This window comes from Arachis duranensis, chromosome 8, assembly GCF_000817695.3.
Source record: "Arachis duranensis cultivar V14167 chromosome 8, aradu.V14167.gnm2.J7QH, whole genome shotgun sequence".
Taxonomy (NCBI): domain Eukaryota; kingdom Viridiplantae; phylum Streptophyta; class Magnoliopsida; order Fabales; family Fabaceae; genus Arachis; species Arachis duranensis.
Window position 1 is genome coordinate 23,709,900 of NC_029779.3, and position 7,151 is coordinate 23,717,050.

General features: G+C 30.1%; 1 long non-coding RNA gene across 2 annotated transcripts; it reads right to left on the reverse strand.

Annotated features, from left to right (window-relative positions):
* Window positions 1–2,188: 2,188 nt before the first annotated feature.
* Window positions 2,189–5,028, reverse strand: LOC107461533 (uncharacterized). 2 transcript variants are annotated; one of them, XR_001586620.3, is made up of 6 exons: window positions 4,544–5,028; window positions 4,405–4,470; window positions 3,869–3,925; window positions 3,233–3,314; window positions 2,697–3,058; window positions 2,189–2,596 (listed from the first exon to the last, which is right to left on the reverse strand). It is a non-coding gene; the product is annotated as an uncharacterized LOC107461533 (long non-coding RNA). The 2 variants fall into 2 exon arrangements; XR_001586621.3 differs by lacking the exon at window positions 3,869–3,925.
* Between the last annotated feature and the right edge of the window lie 2,123 nt (window positions 5,029–7,151).

Below are 7,151 nucleotides of genomic sequence, written 5' to 3' on the forward strand. Positions count from 1 at the left end.
TTGAATTTGCGAATCATATGTTTTCTCATAGTTACATGTCTACATATAAAAAAATACATTTTAATAATTTACAAGTGTAATAATCCGTGCCATGCACCTGATAAAATTGAAATTATAATTTTAAATTATTATATTAAAATTAATTTGAATTGTTATAATTTAATTAATAAATAAATAATATGATGTGCATTGTTCGTGTTTTTTTAAATATAATATTAAATGTATTAACTCGAATATAACTATTAAGTGTATAAAAATTATGTTTGAATTATGAATTCTCTAAATGAATTATCTTAAATTATGATTTCAATCAGAAATTACAATTATGATTTAAAAAAATTTCTTTGATATAATATTACATTTTTTCTCCATTTACTATTAATATATTGATATCTACTTAATATACTAAAACTGAGTTTTTTCCCAACTAATAAAAGTGAGGTGTCACTTTCTTGTAAACTCATTTTCCCTCCAAAATGAATGCATTTAATGAATAATCTACTTAATATACTAAAATTGAGTTTTTTCCCAACTAATAAAAGTGAGGTGTCACTTTCTTGTAAACCTATTTTCCCTCCAAAATGAATGCATTTAATGAATAATGCATAATTATACTAATTTAGGAAAATATCTTTATTTTAATTATATAAAATCAATATTTAATACATTATTAAACTACTTATCAATTATTAATCAGAAATATTTTTAATTATTTTAATAAATAATACATAATTATACTAATTTAGGAAAATATCTTTATTATAATTATATAAAATCAATATTTAATGCATCATTAAACTAATTATCAATCGAAAATATTTTTAAATATTTTAATTATATTATTTTAATTATATTCATATTCTTCTAGTTCTTATTCATTATCTAATGATTTTATTAGTGGCAAGTTGTTAACCCATTTATATTGATAATAATAATAATTTTATTAAGATAAATATCAAATTATATTCCTAATATAAAAATATAAAATTTAATTCCTTCCATTTTAATTTTACCACTATAAAAAATCATGTATGCCAGAAGAAAATATCATTCGTTTACCAATTACTCTTTCATTTAATAGCTTTTACAACAATTCTTTTTCTTCCTATGAGGCGTCGTTGCAAGAAGACAATTATCGTAGACACAAACTACCACACTCTCCAACTTTCGTGCTCATCATTTGGAGCTATATAAAATATGTTATCTATGAAGTATTTATAGACCATGGTGTTATCATGTATGCATGAATAAAAAATGTTTCGTATTTAAATTTAAGTCATTTACCTGTTTGTGGTATATTGTAGTGTGAAATTACTTTCAATATGTGTTGTGTAATGATATTATGTTCTAATTTAAGCTTTTACTTTAGAACTGTATTATGATTTTATCTCATCATTTTTTCTTAGATATCAAGTTGACGTATTATTTATTATTATTATTATTATTATTATCGAAACGGATATAATATGAAATGTACCAAAAAAAAACTCTCACATTATAGGGTTTTTTCGGACGAACTTTGAGACAAAATTGAAATAAATTTCGAACAAATTATAGACATTTTTTTTTCAAACAAATTTGGGACGAATTTTTTTTGTCCCAAAAAGCTTTGTTGCTAATTTACATTTTGTCTGAAATTTCGTCCGAAATTTTTTTCAGACGATTTTGTGACAGATTTCGAATAGGCATTTATCTACTAGATTTCTAACTATTATAATGTATTTTAGACGAATTAGCCAACATAAAGACAATGTATTTCAGACAAATTTCAAACGTAAAAATATTTCAATTTAGACAAATTTCAAACAAAAAATATATTTTATTTCAGATAAATTTCTAACGAATTTAGTCAAATATAACAAATTTTTTCGAACAAATTTTAGACAAATTAAATATTTATTTTCAATTAAATTTCAGACAAATTTAATTTAAAAAAATTTACATATTTGAAACAAATTTCATACAAAACAAAAAATTATTTTCGCACAAATTTTCTACAAATTTAATATAATATTTCAAACAATTTTCATACAAAATAATTTGCTATTTAATATATAAATATTTTAGAAATAAATTGTATTCGATCTGCTTTCTATATTAAGGCCATCATAATTATTTTTTTCATATTACATCATCGAAATTATAAACACATAATAAAGTTATGAAAAAAGTAATTACCATAAAAGAGTTAAAAAAAATATTTATTATTAAAATACTTTTGTCCATAAATATAATCAAACTAAAATAAGAAAAAAATACTTAAACTAAAACAAAGAAAACCTTTAAAAAGGTCAAATATCATGAATAGAATAAAATAAAATGTACTAACTAATTCACCTAAAAATTTCTTAATCTAAATCAGAAAACTCCTGACATCAATCACTTATGTTATCATCCACATCATCACTAGAGCCTGTCCCAAGCTCATCTTCTGTAGGATCAGACAAGGTTGAAGGAAGTGAGAGATTCAACTTTTTATACAAAGATGAATTGTCTTTTTAGTAGAACCAATTCTCTTCTGTTGAACCTTTAGTTGACGTCCTTGATCTTTTAACTTGTGTTCAACATCATTCAACTTAACTTTTTGCTCTAACCACTGAAGAATACATAAATCAAAACAAAATGAGAAATTCAAAAGACATCAGCAAATGATAGAAAAAGAAAAGTGTTAATAGAGTTGAAGGAAAACTACTAACAGTGTTGATAGGATCAAGAGTTTGTATTGAATCAACAACCATAGCACGAGGGGAAAGAAGCTGATCTTTCTTCAATATGTCCTGAAAACTAAATTAAATAAAAAGCATACAAGTATCTAGACTTCACCATACAGTTCTCGCAAGTTAAGGCTATTACATGAAATAATCGCTTAATAGGACCCAGACAATAACTTCAATAAAAATCCATGTATAAAACAGAAAATAATATAGCAAGAAGAATGCTAGCAGCAAAACTCATCAAAAGAAATCCATATTTTCACCTCAATATCAGTACTTGAATATAAATATGTATCTGATTTAATCCTAAGGCGTTCTGCTCTGTTACCAATTTGCTCAAGGCTCTGTCACGACACAAAACAAAATAAATGCAACCAAATTAGAGAAGGTTAACTTACTCTAAACCCAAAGCACAGTCACAAATCAAATGTTAAACTTCAGTGCCCACATCAAGGAAATCAAATATTATCTCAAACTACAATACCAGGATGCAGGAAAGAAACCCAATAAAAGCTAACCTTTTCACCAGACACATAAAAAAGTCGAGACGCTTTGCCTTCACTGCAACCCTTTTATATCACATGGTGTACATATGATTCTCTGCTAGGCATTATCGAATAAATTTTGGTGAGGCTCACTAATGCATTTGAAAGAGAACAAAATACAAAATGCTAGATGAGTACAAATTAAACAAGATTCTTTAATTCCAGAGCAAACTATTCACCATTTCTTTCTTTCTATTTTCTCTATCCCACATGCTTTATATATACACATAGAAACTATGGTTACAAGCTTACCTACATGGCAAACAATAACGCTGGCACTTAAATTTAACTTGAAGATATTCTTGTTTTTAGCATAGTAATACAAGAACCAGCAGTTATTAGGGGAAAAAAGAGAAAAAGAAAAAAGAAGACAATTGAATTTAGAGAGAAAGTTACGTTGTGATATATATTAATTCCTATTAATTAATTAATGGAAGTTACCAAAGTTTTCTTGTTCTTCCAATTCGATACCAACCTCAGCAAACCTTTTCTCTTTGTAAACGTACCACTTAACAGCAACAAAGTAAATGACGACATTGATAGCACTCAACAAACTCAATTATATTGAATCAATTATATCAGATTAGATTAGATTAGATAAACGAATACCTTGATAATACACAACAGCATAGGTAGCAAGCACAATTAAACTTGATAATACACAATCTGCAACACAGGAACAGATTCACAGGAACAGATTCACAAGAAGTCAATTCTCAGTTTTTTTTTTCGGTAAAAATATTGGATCCTAACATATTCCTAAATTTAATATGCCAAAATTTAAACTTTCATTTCACATCTGCAACACAGGAACAGATTCACCCAGGGAACCAAAATATCATGAATTCAATTATCAGAAGTTAGAATGCAAAATGAAGAAACAATAACACAATACCCACCAAGTTAACAATGAAAGTAAGCACCAACCACAAACCTCATCATAATCAAACTCTAAATATTTAAAAAACTCATCAACAAAACATAACAAACAAATTATCAAACAGAGAATATGCATAATAATATTTTTCCAAAAAGATATTTGTCCTCTTCCTCATTTTGGTTATGATGCACAACATACAAGACCAATCCTACAATGGCAGATAAGGCAAGGAGTACCCAGATCCAGCAAGAGAACCTTCACTAACCAGGTGCTGAAAATTGGAAGCTCATCGTCGGATCTTTTGATAGCTGCACAACAGGTCCATCAAGCCCTAAAATCATTTATTCTCCATCAATCAGAACTATGCCTCAAGCCCCAATAGAATAAAAAAGGGGAAAACTGACCTGGAAAACAAGGGAAGTCAAGGGTTCATATTTCATAGCATGGTGGACGAAGTGAAGCCGCAGGGACAATGCGACGTGAACGGAGGCCAAAGGTGCAGGAACCGGCAGATGCAGACGAGCCAACGACGAGAAGAGAGAACGGCGTCGACGACAATACATGACACACGCACAGGACTTCTGGAGGCGACGATGCAGTGACGGGGACAAAGCAGAGGAGCCGATGATCGTGGCAGCAACCGTGCGGTGGCGGTGGCTGGTGGTTCTTTTGGGACTGTGAGATTGACAGAGTAAGGAGATGCGCCAACGCGGTGAGGGCGAACCACGGACATAGGCGACGGCGCAGTGAAGGAGATGTACAGGAGACGACAGACGATGCAAAGAAACCGGCGACGTGCGGTGGCGGTGACAAACTGAGTGAGAGAATGAGATGCTGAGAGCTTTGCCTCTGTGACTTGTGAGTTGTCAGATTGAGTCAGAGAGAGTCAAGGGGAATGGGGCTCCGTTTAGGGTTTTAATTTTTCCAAAAAGAAGAGTGGGGGAACGTCGTCGTTTTCGTGGGAGAAGTTTTAAAAAAATAAAAATCGAACCGGTTCGGTTTTTTAAACTCGCCGACAACATTCGTTGAGAGGGAGATTGAGAGATGAAGATGGCGAGGTTTGAGAGATCAGGGATTTAGTTTTTTTTATATATATAAATTAGCAAAACGAACCGGCCGGTATTTAAAACCTCAAGTTGACCGATTTTATCAAAATCGTCCGATCCAAACCAGTTATCACCGGTTCTTTTCCTTCTTCGATCATACACTTCAACCGGACTGGCTACCTGACCGATTCACTGATTTTTCGGTCGAATTGGCCGGTCCAATCCGGTTCTTACAATTATGGATTCACAACCAAGGAACCAAAATAATGGCCCTTATCATAAGAACAGAAAAACGGAGTGAAGAAATAGTTACCTTGTACTATTCATGGTGAGGGTTAAGCGCCGATTGAGGGATAGGCAGTGACGGTTGAGCGTCAATCGAGGGATAAGCAACAATGTCTTTGGTGTTTAGGGTTTACGACAGACAGTGCTGATTGAGAAAGGGCACGCCGATGCAGGGTGCACCGACAGAGCAGCGCCGATGGAGGGTTGCGAGAGAGGGTGCGAGGTTGCGAATCTGAGGAGGAGGCTTGTGGTTAGGGTGCGAGGGTTGCAACAGAGAGGGTGCGAAAGAGAGGGTGCGACGGAGGGCTGCAAGATAGGGATCGGAGAGAGGGCTGGGTGCAAGGGTTCTCAGTAGTAACAAAGGTTCTCAAAAGTGATGAAGATGAAGGGCTCGGAGAGAGGATTGGGTGCGAGGATTTTCATAGCAGTGATGAAGATGAAGGGCTGGGTGCCGAAAAGCCTTTGATGTATTCATTTGTATTTTTTTAAATTTTTAATATATCTTAATCTTATATGAGAAAAGTATACGATTTTTTCATTTTACGTGATTTTTTATTCTTATTTATTATTTGTATTATTTTTTTAAAAGATTGGATATAATTTATTTTTAAATTTTTATATGTGATTCTTTTAGATACAATTTGTCTTAAATTTTGAATTATCATAACGTAAATAATTAAAAGAATAAATTAAAAAATAAAAGATTAATTTAAAGTATAAACAATACTTTTATACTAAATGTTAAAATTTTTCAATAAACATTTGAAATTCGTTTGAAAACTGATGCACTTTCAAACAAAATTTACAAATGATGTTATTTTCATCCCAAATTTGCGGAAAAAAATTTTAGCTACTTCAAAGGGTAAGCTATAGTAAAAGCATTTAAGACTAATTATAAACAAATTTGGGATAGAATTAACATTTTTCAAAATACGTCCCAAATCCATTTGAAATTATTGTGCATATTCAGATGGAATACAGACGAATTATAGTTTTTGTCCAAAATATGTTGCTAATCTGTATGAAAATTTAGGCGCCATCCAAAAAAAATTTGGCGCCAAAATTTGGGACAAAATTTAGACAAATTTAGGACAGAATATATTATTGCAATGTCTCCACTAAAAGTTGTTCAACATTTGTCTCAAATTTGTCCGAAATGAAAAGTCATTCAGACGGAATAAATTTCGTTTGAAATTTTCGTCTGAAAAAATTCTATTTCTAGTAGTATTCAATTTATTTTATTGTAGTCTTCTATCTATTCTATTTATTTTTATTTTCTTCTTATTCATTTTATTTTCTTTTTAAGTGTTATATAATTTATTATAATTTACACCAATCTACTTCTATTTATTTAATATACTAAAACTGGATTTTTTCCCAACTAATGAAAGTGAGGTGTCACTTTCTTGTGAACCCATTTTCTTTCCAAAATGATTGCACTATTTCTCTCTTTTAAAATTATTTTTAAAAATTATCTTTAATTGATATAATTATATTATAATTAGTATGTAATGAATGATACATAATTATACTAATTTAAGATAATCTCTTTATTATAATTATACTAATCTCTTTTAAATTTATTTCAGAAAATTATCTTAATTATAATTATATAACAATATTATACTTAGCATTTAATGAATAATTCATAATTATACTAATTCAAAAAATATCTCTATTA